General features: G+C 38.8%; 1 protein-coding gene across 9 annotated transcripts in view; it reads left to right on the top strand.

The window, feature by feature from the left end:
* MTMR3 (myotubularin related protein 3) overlaps positions 1 to 15316 on the top strand; it is a 230354-nt gene that overhangs the window by 56627 nt on the left and 158411 nt on the right. The gene's annotated exons all lie outside the window — the stretch shown is intronic.

Genomic DNA, 15316 nt, shown 5'->3' with positions numbered 1-15316 from the left:
TGTATCAGGAAGTGAAATCTGGAAGCAGGGAGTAGGTCTCTGTGTTCATGTCTTTCCCAGTAGATCTGATATCTTTGTATTCATTTCTTCCAGCTACCATTTCAGCACCATTCAGCCTACTAATTTTAATGCTGTATTGAGATTGACCATAGAAATTGCTGGTAGCAGAAGTGCTAGTCTATGATTTAAACAATTATATGAAAGGAGGTTGTACTTTGAGAGAAAATGACAAGATTGTGGAAAAATACAGTTGTACAGGTATCACAGTTTTTCAGATCCAGTTGACAAAAGTATACTTCTAGGTTAATGGAAAAGAGATACAGTCCATAATGGAAAAGAAATGCAGTCCATGTGGTATTTTAAGAGCTAATCTGTTCATTGATTCTAATTTGGTTTACAGTCTACTTGGAAGAATTTTCATCCAGGACCATTACTTGGTATGCTTTAGAACAGTGGTTCTCAAACTGTGGGTCGGGATCCCAAAGTGGGTCTTGAGCCCATTTTAATGGGGTCACCAGGGCCACCGTTAGAGTGACTGGGACTGAACCTGAAGCCTCAATGCTTTAGCCCCAGGCAGTGGGGCTTGGGCTTGGGCTCTATCTGCACCGCTTCCCATCCCCGCACTACCTCCCTCCCCTGATCATGTAGTAGTTTTGTTCTCGGATGCGGGTCGCAGTTCAATGAAGTTTGAGAACTGATACTTTAGAATATAATATTTGGGTGGCAGATTGTTCCCAGGGCAATATTGTACAAGCATTGTTGGTTTCTGATGTAGATCCAGAAATAAATGTACTAAATTTTGTGACGGGGCAAGGCCAGATGGCTTTGGAAGAGTAGTTGGAGATGAATATATTAGCACCAGGCTAAACAAGGTATCCCTGGTACCAGGATAAGTGAAATGGAGGCTGCTCTAGGTCAATTAAGACACCTGGGGCCAATTAAGAACCTTCCAGAAGGCAGGGAGAAGGCTATGTTGATTGGGACACCTGAAGCCAGTCAGGAGCTGGCTGAAACTAATTAAAAGCCTCCCAGTCAGTCAGGTGGGTGTGCATGTCAGGAGTTGTGGGAAGAAGTTGCACTGTTGGAGAGGCTGAGTAGTACACACCATATCAGGCACAAGGAAGGAGGCCCTGAGGTAAGGGTAAAGTGGAGCTTGAGGAAGTGAGGGCTGCTGTTGGGGAAGTAGCCCAGGGAATTGTACGTGTCATGTTTCTAAAAAGTCAGCTACCATAGCTGATACTATTAGGGTCCCTGGGCTGGAGCCCGGAGTAGAGGGTGGGCTCGGGCTCCCCCCCACACCTTTGCCCCCTGTTTAATCACTGAGACTGGGAGACAACAGAGACTGTGCAAGGAAGGATAACTTCTCCTCACCTCCCTTGCTGGCTTATGATGAAAATGGCTCAGTAGACTGTGACCCTTGTCTCTAGAGAAAGAAGGGTTACGTGGAGGGTCACAGTGAGCCTCTGAGGCTAGCGAAGTCTGCCGGGAAACGTGGGACCCACAGAGGCAAGGACAGAGCTTTGTCACAATTTATATAGAAAAATTAAGTAACCCTTTTAGTGTATTATTGGATGTGTGGTGGTGTTTCTGCAGTGCTGTTTTGCTTATATATAATAGAAGCAATTTTTCTTAAAATTCTGATATACTATAGGTTTCAGAGGGGTAACCGTGTTAGTCTGTATCAGTACACCCTAAATTAATTGGCCTTGTTAGCACTGACACCCCCCCCCCTTGGTGAGGCAATTCCCATCTTTTCATGAGCTATTTATTTATTCCTGCTTACTGTTTTTTCCACTCCATGCATCTGATGAAGTGGGTTATATCCCACGAAAGCCTATGCTCAAATAAATTTGTTCATCTCTAAGGTACCACAAGGACTCCTCGTTGTTTTTACTGATATATTGTACTTCCTCTGGAACCCGTTGGATTATTTTCACTTAGAGATGGGTCTGCAAGTTCTTATGCCAATCAAAATAAAAGGCTGTTGGACTACGCAGTCTGAGTTGCTATTCTTCTTTATTCTTCATTTGTGTCAATGGAGTTTAAAGGATTCCTTGTAAGTCAGATAAGATCCTAACAGGTTACTTAGAAAAACCTAGTTATGTGTCCTTTCTTTTCTGCTTTTTGTCTGTGGATTTATAAGAGAGGAGGTTGATGATTTTAATAACTTGTTGCTGAAATGTAATCCTACAAACTAGTGTAGGCAAAATAATAAAGGAGTCTGGTTTTCAGTTTAAATCAATTTTCACCATAAAATAAAATGTATACCATACACTTGGAAATAAAGCCAGCCATTTTGTAAATTAAAATCTTTCTCCAAAAAAGTGCAGGATGCCTTTTTGTTGTGTGAGTTGGCCTGAGTCGTTTTGTTGTACTGCATCTCCTAATGCAAGGTTGTGGCAATGTCTCACTGTATGATCTTTAAACAGGGACTTCTTGTCATTATTTCATATAAACAGGGTCTAAATTTGTTTCCAGTGCCATGTCCATATCATTCAATAACCAGGATGAACTACAAGATATCACATTGCAAATGCATATAAAACATAACAAGACCAAATGCTGCTGCCTAAGGGTCTTATGCTGCCACCGGTGAAGTCAGTAGTTCACTGTTGTCTTCACCAGCGGCAAACCATTAATTGTAATACCACTTTTTGTCAGTTTTATACCCAGAAATGGAATAAAGTTGATGAACTTCTGCAATTGGGATCAGCATGCTGAAAAATATCTGTAAACTTTTAATCTGTAGCATCAATATATAGAGAATTCTCATTTTGAGTTCTCTTACGATGAATATAAGAATGGTCATACTAGGTCAGACCAAAGGTCCATCCATCCCAGTATCCTGTCTACCGACAGTGGCCAATGCCAGGTGCCCCAGAGGGAGTGAACCTAATGCATCCGATGAAGTGAGCTGTAGCTCATGAAAGCTTATGCTCAAATAAATTTGTTAGTCTCTAAGGTGCCACAAGTACTCCTTTTTCTTTTTTTGAACCTAACAGGTAATGATCAAGTGATCTCTCTCCTGCCATCCATCTTCACTCTGACAAACAGAGGCTAGGGACACCATTCCTTGTCCATCCTGGCTAATAGCCATTAATGGATTTAACCTCCATGAATTTATCCAGTTCGCTTTTAAACCCTGTTATAGTCCTAGCCTTCACAAAGCATGATGAGTGCCTGTCCGAAAGGAGGGAGAGGCTATGTATTGTGCCCTAAAGTCTCTGTTGGACTAGTGAGGGAATTTGATTACATAGCTGAGGATCTTCCACTTATAAAGCTTTGCTTTGAATCTCGGATACTTAAATCTAAGTATTTTAAAGTTATCCTAGACTAATTTTAGCTGCCATGATAATACATGGTGGGGTGAAGTGGAGAGGTCATTTCTCAAATAGTCATGATTTAAATCATCGTTTTGCAGATAAAAATCAACACCTTGATTGCACCCATAAGTGAATAAGAATCCACTTATTCAGAATAAGAATCCAGTCTTAGGAGTTGGAAGATTCATATAATATGCTGTCTGTGGATAACAAGCAGCCACATTCTGCACTTTAAAAAATATTTTATCAGAAAAATAAACCTCACTGTTTCTTGATCCATGTTAATCTTTAAAATGTACACAGTCAACTTAAATTTGGACCAGAAATTCTTTGGTTTAATAAAAAAAAACAAACAACCAAATCCAATAGAAATATTTTCAATTAAAAAATAAACAAATATATCATTCTCTTGCAATGTTGGTAACAAATACTGAAGCACTAAGAACCTGAGAGTTAAATTCACTGTGAACAGTGAAACTGACTTCATTGATTTTCAGTGTTCAAAGTGAGTGGCAAAAGTACACAAAGAACATGAATAGTGAAAAGTAAATTAGATTTTAAAAATGTGTTCACTTTTAAGTAGCTGAGGTGTTGCATAGATAGAGATTTACAATTTAAAAATCATATATTGTAAAACAGTGACCCTTTAAAGTGACCTTCAGTATAAGCTTGGCATTATGGCCAGACCTGCACTATTTTGCTGGTATTCTGTTCCATGTAGCTGATATTGGTTTCCACAGCCTTGCTCTAAAATTAATATACACATTAATATACTACTAGCCATGGGTCAATAGGTATATGAAGGGTGGATCCCTACCAGTGAGGACCAGAGACTGTCCTCGTGAGAAGCCAGATCCTCAACTGCTGTGGTGAGCAGTGGGATTCTTACTAGAAGGGCTTGTAAAATGTATCAGACACTTATAAACTGAGAGATACAAAGATGGGGATGGATGCAGTGCTTCAGCAACAATATTCAGCATTTGACACCGTAGTGAATAGCCCAGTTATCCTGCCACCATTTACTGGGAAATGGGAAAGGGGCTATGATTTCTACTGTGATGCTGTCCCTGGGCCCTAACTGTGGACTCTCTCTTTCATATAACCCCTTGGCTGGTAGATGTCTGAAATCTAAGCCCTCCTTCCCTTTCCTTTTTATCTGCCGACTCAGGTAGACAAGATGGCAGGGGTCACGCTCTACTCATATTTGTGAAGTATTCTTCACAACCATAAGGGATAGAACTTTAATTTTTGTTTTGAAAGAAATTATAAATTCTAAACACATAGATGGTAGGCAGGTCCCAGCCATTCTCCAAAGAAAGTGGTTATTCGAACTCTTATCTGCCAAGGTGTTGTTCCTAGGCCGGGTATTTCCATACCAGCCTTTTGCTGGTAGGTGTCTGAAACTTGAGTTCCTCTTTCTACCCTACTCCTCCTGGCTGATGGAATGGAGAAGGGTGTTTTTTTGTTTTTTTGCATAAACCCCCTCCTCCTTCCTACACACTCCAGAGTTTCCTGACTTATAGGGGAGAGGGTCTTCTGCTAGTCTAGCTCTTTATTTTCTTTTTGAGGACAATTTAAAAAAAATGCTGAAAAACATGCTGTACCTAAATAGGCTGGCCTGAATATGCATTATATGCCCATTATTCGCCAGCCAGCTGTATTTACTCAAAGGTTTAGATCCATCAAAGGTAGCAGCATCCTCACCTTGTCAATCCCAATGAAGTGCTAAGGTCATTTATATTAAGAAACCAGAAACATAGATGTGAATTATTCAACTTATTTTTGCCTCTATATCAAAAATGGTCTTTATTTATTTCTTTTTTAGTTAAAAACGTATGCAGTTATGTAAGGAAAGTAAAAATGGACAAATGTTTCCTTAGCTATCATTTGCTGGACTTCTGCAATTCACATTTCCAGTAAATTTCATAGTAATGTTTAACTACACATATAGCACATTCCCTGAATTCAGAATTACATGATAAATCATGGTTCTTAACTAGTGGGTTGTGACACCAAGGATGGCTATGAGTAGATTTCAGGGAGTCACAAACACCCTTACTTTCTTTATTGCTAGGTGAGAGCGGAGTCCCAAAACATATGGAAGGGACGGAGGTTCCAAATCTTTTCTGTTGTAACATGAGCGTCACAGAATGGATAAAGTTGAGACCCACTGGACTTAATATTCCACAAAAAGCTAATTTGATTTATTGCATAGGGCTGTAAGAGCACTTGAGAATATTTATTTATCAAAGTTAAATAATTAGTCAGTATCTTTAAAGTCTCTAAATGCATATTTACTTAGCCCTAATTGCTCAAGTAAATAATGAGACTTCAAGAATCACTTAAACTGAATCCATGAATGTAAATTTGAGTATATAAATATGAATTTTACAAAGGTGCCCTAAACACACTTTTTAAAATTACTGTTGGAAGGTTTGGAAACTTACATTAATTCCATTCCCACAGAAATTGGACAGACATACAAACTGTTTAAATATTAAAGGTTTGATTAAGCTTTCTGAATCCAGGAAATTTAGATTTTACACTGATCCTCTGGTCAGTCTAAATTTCTGACTTTGTTAATTTAGCTCAGTTTACAGATGTTTGTATATTATTATTGGTACAGATTTTCCCTTTCTCCCTACTGGTGTGATAGGGTCCCTTGTATATTTGAATTGTTGACTGCTGATAACTATTTTGTTTTTTTTACCTGCAGTACCTACTGAATGTGTATTTTGGTTGAAGAATTCCACATTCAGATTTGTTGTTTAAAAATAATATAGTCAGTTTGTCACACTTGCATCTGAAAATATTGTACTTTTTCCCATTGCAAGTAAACTGTAAGATTACTGTAACTAAAAGAGATGGGAAAGAAAGAAAATCCACTTATTTTTCTTTTTTCAGTTTGCTTCCATTGTGCATTTTGTGTATAGTAAGTTTAACTAATGATGGAGCATGCCTTTCTTTCAACCTGGAAGAGGGTGTTTACCGGTGATAGCAGCAGCAGAGTTTAAACTAAAGCTGTAGTGACAGCAAGCAGCAGGCAGCTTTGTGTACAGAGACAAAAGAAAACTGGTTAGCCCTAGCACAATTAACTTGAGCTGGTGTTGCTCTCAGATCTGCCTTAAAGATCTTTCAAACACAAGCAGAAGAGCTGAAAAACTCGTGTGTGTATAATAGGGTTAAAAAAATAATCAGGACAGTGTTTAAAGAATGCTACATCAGGAAAAAGAAACAAAAACAAGTTGACACTGTCTTTATGAAAAACTTTTCCTTGTATGCTTATATGAGACACGGTCACATACATACATTTCTGTTTAAAGGAGATAACAGATACCTGTGGTTAAAAGAAATGTTCCTGCAGCGCTTTTAGAATTGAAGCAGGTCAAGCAACTGATGATGGGCTCTTGGCCTTTTTATTGTAAGCTCACAAAAGCTTATGCTCAAATAAATTTGTTAGTCTCTAAGGTGCCACAAGTACTCCCTTTCCTCTTACTATGGAGCAGGTATTTGGACTGATTTCTAGCAAACAGAACTGTCTTAGGGATCTTAACGGAACCAGCCTGTTGCTTGGTTAATTTCCAAAATGCAAAATTTAACTACTAAGTTAATCAGGCTGGTAGATGCTCTTGTGATTTCACACTTACTGGCTGTTTGTACCAACTTTTTCCCTGAAAGTGACTTTTGACTAATGCAAGGGAAGAGAGAATTTTTGTTTTTAAATTTTATGAAAAGAGAATCCAAATTTGTTTTCATTTCTTAGCTCTTGACTCTTTTTTTTATCCAGCTTTCTTGTCTATACATTTTGACTAAAACAATGTAAATGCGCAGTAGTATGTAAATACTTTGTAGTGGCTGTGGCCAGGCCAAGCATACTTTTTCATCTATGCTTACATACAGTGGCAACCTTTTCTTTCTGTTGTGGTCCTCGTTCCAGTCAGATGCCTTTGTCATCCCCAAGTTGCATCACTGAAATGTGTTGTTGATGGGGCTGGCTATACCTGAAGACAACTTTGAAGATTTTGCTGGTACAAAAGACAGTTCTGTACTTTCTTAACAGCTCCATGCAGGGAGCAGGAGGTCTGTGGATTGTGCTGGCATCCAGTTTGTTTCTGAGTGTAATTCAGGATGTTAATTTTGAACTATAAATCCTGCTATGGTTTGGGTATTGGGGTGCAGATCCTCAACTGGTATAAGTGAATTTATACCAGTTGAGTATCTGCACTGGGTACCTGAAACACTGCCATTCTCTCTCCTTGTTTTATCTTGACATTTTGCAATAGTTGTCATACTCAAACTACCTGTCCCCAGATTTGTACTGCACAGAGTGATAGGGCAGGACATTCTCAGTAGTGGACCTTCAGTTGTGGAACTTCTCTTTCACTAAGCAGCACCGCAGTCTGACACAGCCAGCTTAATTTTCAGGTCATGCTCATGTGTTTGTTCAAGCTTCTTTAGGTAAGTGTTGAGAAAGTATTCTTTAATTTGATTGATGGTATAAGTTTTCACAGAAGTCCACTACGAAAATTAATTAGAAAAATAGTAAGGAAAATACTACATTAGGAAAGTGCAGTAATGAATTTCATTATCCTAGAAAATATTTTTACAGTATTTTAGCATGTCTGAATATTTAAAACTAGCAGTATTAGTTACCACTTTAAAAAGGGATCAGATTGTTTCATTCCATTAAGAGGGCCAGAGTTGGTAAATCAGGATATTATTAGTTCTTAGAGGAAGCTTTTCCTTACTGGAAACCTGGCTGTGTCCTTACTTAAAAAGAATAATTAGAAAGTGCTAGAAGAGGACTCAAAGTACATATTTCTATTGTGTATACACCATGAGTTATAGGGTGATTACTTACTTCACAGTTTGTAGAACAGCTCTAGGAAGCTGAATTACTTTGAGCACTGGACGTCCCTAACAGTAACTTTGACTGTACAATTAAATTATTATGCATCTTCTGTAAATAACCTTGTGATGTTTTAGCATGTTGTTTATTGATCAACTTATAGGTGCAATGTACCATGCAAACACACTAAACAAATTGCAAGGATTCACTAAATCTTAAGTTTTCTCTCCCCGTTAGACTCTTTTTGAAATTAAAAAGGGACAGTGCAAGCAACATCCAGAGTGATTGACAGCTTTATAAAGTGCCAGTGCTTAGTCAGTCACATTGCTTGAAATGATTAACATTCCTAACCCTCTAATTTAGAAGTGTGCCTTATCCATTCAGTAATGTAAATAATAGATTGAGATTGTACCACTGTAAAAATGGGTGCCAAAATGGGAGCTGTGGGTTGTTCAGCATTTGTGAAAATCAAGCCACTTATTTAGATGCCTGAATATGCATTTATAAGCCCCTCACTGTAGGCATCCATTTTTTAAAAATTTGGCCTAAGCCCATCCTCACAAAAATAGCTTTACGAGGAAAGCTCCTACAGACAATCTAGCACTAGGTACTGACAAAGTCCAGAGGACTCCTCAGAACAAAATGGCTTCAGGGGCCCAGCATTCTTAATTTAGTTCATTTTCAGATGTATCATAGTGTGTTACTTTGTTTAGTCCCACTTCTGTGCTGCAGTGGGTTCAAGTGAAATAAAAACTACAGGAAGTCTGCTCTGGTGTGCGCTGCATGCTGCTACTGCAGAGAGAAGCATTTTAGTAAATCTCTCTGTTCAGTTCACAGAACAGAAGAGGACACAGAGTGGTATTGGAGAGATTTAAGACAGTTACTTGTGGGCCTGCAGGTAGCAAGCTGATCTTCCTCTATAGGTTGATCATCTTTTTAGAGAGAGAAAGTGAGACGCTGTGGTTGGGGGCAGGGATGGCACAGGGAACTACTTTGGTGGGGAATGGGGGAGGTTGGTGCAGAAGTGGGGAGAATGAGGGAGGTTGGTGGAGAAGTGGGAAGAAAAAGGGGTATCTTCTTTCCTCTCCCTTCCCCTCTCAGAATGCAAATCTGGGTCACTTCACGGTAAAGGTCAGGGTGGGAGAAAGTGTTTGTCCCTCTTTCCACTCCTTTTAATTTTCTCTCAGACTTTTTCCTCTCTCCCTTCATCTTAGCTGTACCCTGCTTTCTCTCTTAATTGTTTCTGTCGGTACCTCCCCCATCCCCCCACCAATCACCAAGTGACTCCATTTGCCCCTATGTAACCCATCCTGTCCTCTTATCACCTTAGAGCCTTTCCAAGCCCCTTCAGTTCCCTCCAACCTAATCGCCATCTGCTCAAAAACATCCCCCAATTTATATAACTATACGCTAAGATCATTTCCCCTCTTCTCCAGTCTACAGCTTAGAACTACTCACACAGCTCTGAAACTTTTCCTACCTGACATCCCCAAACACAGAATGCCAACACAGTGTGAAGGGAGCAGAGAGGGAAAACACAGAATAGAGGACGAGGGAAAAGGAGAAACAACAGAATAGATTAATAAAGAGTAAATTAGACCTCCAATGCCCTGTGGATATGCAGTTTGTGTCAGGGAAATTATATCCGACTTCGTACACAGCTGCTCACATTTACAATACAATATTCTGTTGGCTTCTAAAATGTTGAATGAATGAAAACAGCAAATCAGGAGAGAGGATTTAAAATTTCACAGGGGAAGTGAACTGGGTGGAGTTGATTTAAATCAAATTGATTTAAATCATTTAAATCACCAGTCAGGAAGACTCTATTTAATCATGGTTTTCTACATAAAAGTGCATTCTTGTTGCTTGTTATAACCGTAAAACATATTCTTCACAACTCAGAGATGGATGTAGGTTTCATTTTTAGAAGGTACACACTATACATTTTTAAACAGATTTGTTTTGAAAACTTTTCAGATTAGTTTTACAGCTATATCAGAAAATGGTTGGTTGGTTATTTCATTTACCAAAGGTAATTGAAGCAGATATTTATGAAGTCAGTGGGAGGTGAACTATCTCCAATTCAACAGGTTAATCGTTAATGTTTGGAGGATTTTTCTTGCCATGTTGTATTAAGAGGAGAACATCACCAGACAGACAGTTAAATTGTTTTATTTAACTAAAACAACAACGTTAAGTATTCTGGATTTTTTTATTCAACAGCAAACATGATATTTTAACAAAAAAAAAAAAAAGCATACGTCCCTCCCTTCTCACATTTATCTCCAGACTTCTTCTCCTTGTCCAGTTCTGTTCCACCCCCCAAAATCTTCTATTTATTGATCTTTTTGAAACTTTGTACTTTTAGAGAGAGGTAAGGGATTGACTCTATTTACACAATTTTGCAGAGGGACAATAGAGTTGAGGTCTCATTTCACTCCTCTATTATTTATTTAAAAACATTTTTGCTGTTAACAAGCATGTTACCTCTGGGGAGACACATCCACAGTTCGAGAACTGCAAAACTAAGCATCTCTGATGGCATCTTTTACACGGAGCACTGAGTCCCATTTGGTAGATAGAAAGATTAACCTGTATAATCTATAGAGAAGCCTGTGGAACTCCATAAGACTGGGTCCCTAATCCATGACACTCATTTACAAAACTTTTCTTAAACATGACATGAATATATTATTTCATACTATAGAATTTATAATCCGTATTCCATGATGAGATATCTTTGAGCTATAATGTATCTTAATTAAAACAGTCTTTAGACGGGTTTTTTTCCCTCAAAGCATTTTATAAAAAAAAATCTGATTTAAATAAAAAAAATCATTGATTTGTATTCACCCTGGAAGTGAAAGATTCTTCCATTTTTCTGCCCTAATGGAAGCTTAAAGGTGTTGGGGTGTCTTTCCCCAGTGTTGAGGAGGATGCAGGATCCTGGTACACGGGATCTTAACTCAAAATAGAGATTTTTCTCTAAAATATCAAAGTAAAGTGGATCTTAGTGTAATCCCATTTAAGGTTGAAATAATTGTTTATCATGATTATTTGTAGGAAATAGTAAATTTGGAAAAAATATAGATCCCTTCTAATGCACGATTCTGCATTTGCTCTCCCTTTCCATTGGAATGATAAATTTCAAACTGCTTCTAGCTGTTAGGTAATATGACAGTAGTGGTCTGGGCTGTGCTTTTGTCTGACTCTTCTCTCATTTGAATCTTTTCTTGCTGCCTGAGACTTGAGAATTTTCTCCATTGGCAGTTGCTTCTGAGTTCCATTTCTTAGGGGGATGTGAGAGGTAATCTCAAATTTCAACCAACGTGCAAAAATAAATAAAGATAATCAGATTCATCAAATGACATTTTTTTAAAATGTGGATTAATGCCCACCCTAACTAGGGATTGGGGGGAGTGAAGGAAACTATCATATCCCCATTTTCACAGAGCTCTACAGAGAGCCAAATCAGTCACCACTAATGCTTTGAGATTAGCAATGCCTGAATTTAATCTTGAGTAACTGTTCAGAGGGACTTCACCAAAACAAAAGCTGAATGAGTAAGCATTTTAGAAAGGTGTTTAAGAAAAAGCAGAAAGCCTGCAAGGAGTGGAAGATGGGAGGGATTAGCAAGCTAGTTTTCCTTGCTAATCCCTATTGAGGTCAGAATTTGTAGGGATAAAGTGAGAGGCCAAAAGCCATGTAGAGTTGGACCTTTCAAAGGGAATTAAAACCAATAGTAAAAAGTTCTATAGCCATATAAATAAGAAGAAAACAAAGAAAAAAGAAGTGGGGCCACTAAACACTGAGGATGGAGAGGAGGTTAAGGATAATCTAAGCATGGCCCAATATCTAAACAAATACTTTGCCTCAGTGTTTAATGAGGAGCTTAGGGATAATGGTTGGACGACAAATGGGAAGGAGGATATGGAGGTAAATATTACTACATCCAAGGTAGAAGCCAAACTTGAACATCTTAATGGGACTAAATTGGGGGGCCCAGATAATTTTCATCCGAGAATATTAAAGACCATTGCAAGCCCATTAGCTAAATATTTTTTAATGAATCTATAAACTCAGGGGTTGTACCGTATGACTGGAGAATTGACAACATAGTTCTTATTTTTAAGGGGGGGCCGGGGAAGCAATCTGGGGTAACTACAGGCCTGTTAGTTTGACATCTGTAGTATGCAAGGTCTTGGAAAACATTTTGAAGGAGAAAGTTGAGGACATTGAGGTCAATGGTAATTGGGACAAAATACAACATGGTTTTACAAAAGATAGATTGTGTCAAACCAACCTGATCTCCTTCTTTGAGAAGGTAACAGATTTTTTTTTGACAAAGAAAACACAATGGATCTAATTTACCTTGATTTCAGTAAGCCATTTGATACAGTTTCACCTGGGGAATTATTAGCTAAATTGGAAAAGATGGGGATCAATATGAAAATTGAAAGGTGGATAAGGAACTGGTTAAAAGGGAAACTACAACAGGTCATACTGAAAGCTGAACTGGAAGGAGGTTACTAGTGAAGTTCCTCAGAGATCAGTTTGGGGACCAATCTTATTTAATCTTTTTATTACTGACCTTGGCACAAAGCGGGACTCTGCTAATAAAGTTTGAGGATGACACAAAGCTGGGAGGTATTGCCAATACAGAGAAGGACCGGGATATCATACAGGAAGATCTGGATGACCTTGTAAACTGGAGTAATAGTAATAGGATGAAATTTAATAGTGAAAAGTGCAAGGTCATGCATTTAGGTATTAATAACAAGAATTTCTTTTATAAACTGGGAACGTGTTACGTGGAAGTAACAGAGAAGAAGGACGACCTCGGAGTACTGGTTGATCACAGGATGACTATGAGCTGCCAATGTGATATCGCCGTCAAAAAAGCTAATGTTGTCTTGGGATGCATCAGGCGAGGTATTTTTAGTAGAGATAAGGAGGTGTTAGTACTGTTTTACAAGGCACTGGTGAGACCTCATCTGTAATATTGTATGCAGTTCTGGTCTCCCATGTTTAAGAAAGATGAATTCAAACTGGAACAGGTACAGAGAAGGGCTACTAGGATGATCCAAGGAATGGAAAACCTGTCATATGAAAGGAGACTCAAAGAGCTTGGCTTGTTTAGCCTCACCAAAAAAAGGCTGAGAGGAGATATGATTTCTCTCTCTAAATATATCAGAGGGATAAATACCATGGAGGGAGAAGAATTATTTAAGCTCAGTATCAATGTGGACACAAGAACAAATGGATATAAATTGGCCATCTGGAAGTTTAGACTTGAAATTAGATGAAGGTTTCTAACCATCAGAGGAGTGAAGATTTGGAACAGCCTTCCAAGGGAAGCAGTGGGGGCAAAAGACACATCTGGCTTCAAGACTAACACTTGATATGTTTATGGAAGGGATGATGTGATGGGATAGCCTAATTTTTGCAATTAATTGATCTTCAAGATATGCCCAATGGCCTGTGATGGGATGTTAGATGGGGTGGGATCTGAGTTACGACAGAGAATTTTTCCTGGGTGTCTGGCTGGTAAGTCTTGCCCACATGCTCAGGGTTTAGCTGATCGCCCTATTTGGGGTCGGGAAGGCATTTTCCTCCAGGGCAGATTGGCAGAGGCCCTGGGGTTTTTTTGCCTTCCTCTGCATCGTGGGGCACAGGTCACTTGCTGGAGGATTCTCTGCACCTTGAAGTCTTTAAACCATGATTTGAGGACTTCAGTAGTTCAGACATAGGTTAGAGGTTTGTTACAGGAGTGGGTGAGTGAGATTTTGTGGCCTGCGTAGTTCAGGAGATCAGACTAGACTATCATAATGGTCCCTTCTGATCTTAAAGCCTATGATTCTATGATAAAACCTTGTAAAAGCTCTTGAATTTGTAGACCTAAAATATATATATATATTTTTTCTTGGTGAAACTGCTCATCTAGGGAATTTTGTAGAAAGGCAGGAATCCAAGTGAACTAAAAGGCTCTTTAGGTAGTATCTGAGTTACAGAAATTGCCTAAAACCTGAGTTTGGAGGAAGGAAATTCAATGTGGCTGAATGCTCTTTGTTCATTCAGCCCATTTGTTCAAGGGTATAAGTCTAGCTATTGGCCCATGGATGCTATTTTCTAAACTGGGAAACCAACTCCCTAATTAATCCAGGGAGGTGTACCACAGAGAAGAACAGTGCTAGAATAAAATAGTGCGGGAATAAAACAGCAACTATTTCCTGAAAGCCTCCTGCTTTCCCTCCCTATGTGTGTTTTACGGTTTTCTTTAGATAGCAGCCTCAATATATACAGTTGCAGGAGAAACTCTTGGGTATAGACCTGCAGATTCAAGGGTCTCTTATCTGCTCCTGTGGTTTTCAGCTCAGCCACAAGGTCACATGGCACCCAATCCCAGAGCTTTCAGCACTCCAAGGAATATGTAGCCCTCTGATGTTTTGAGGACTAGGAATAAGAAGCTGTGAGGGGAATAGGAGTAAAAGGAAACGAGCAGGGGAGAAATAAACAGAAAAGAAGGAAAGTTGAGATTAAGGAAAATAAAGTAGACAAATAAAGGAGAGAAAGTTGCAGGTGTGCCATTTCATGGACAAAAAGAAAGGGGGGAGGTGCCAATTTACCACACTGCCAATGGGTGGGGGTGTGTGTGAGCCACTCCATTAAAGTATTTAAAAAATAAGGAACTACTCGTATGAAACCATATTTACATAACATTAGGTTGTGACATAATATGGCACAGTCAAAGCAGAAGTGCTGTACTTGAGCAAGCAAAAAAAAAACCCCTTTCTTAAAGATGATTGTCAAAGAAAGAAACAAAATTGTGCATTGTCTTTTTTGCTGAAGGCTAAAAAAGATTTGGGTTTGTGTGTTTTTTTTTTCTTCCTCCTTTCCAAAAGCTCTTCCCCTCACTCTGTCTTGCCTTGTAAATATTAGGAATGTAAAATTTTGCCTTTTGAGGTTTTTGCTGGAGGTTTCTTTGGAGGTTCAGAGAAGTGGATTGGGAGCTTTCCGGGCCTTTAATTGACAGGGCAGATGTGTTTAAATTTTTAACTAAGAGATCTTTTTTCCCAGCAGTTTGTCAGAATTTGAGTTAAATAGATCTTAAAAGAAAGATTAACTAAAAATTCCATCTCTT

The sequence above is a fragment of the Dermochelys coriacea genome, chromosome 15 (genome assembly GCF_009764565.3).
Source record: "Dermochelys coriacea isolate rDerCor1 chromosome 15, rDerCor1.pri.v4, whole genome shotgun sequence".
Taxonomy (NCBI): Eukaryota; Metazoa; Chordata; order Testudines; family Dermochelyidae; genus Dermochelys; species Dermochelys coriacea.
The sequence above is the reverse complement of the archived record's forward strand: the minus strand, read 5'-3'. Positions and strand labels throughout refer to the sequence as shown.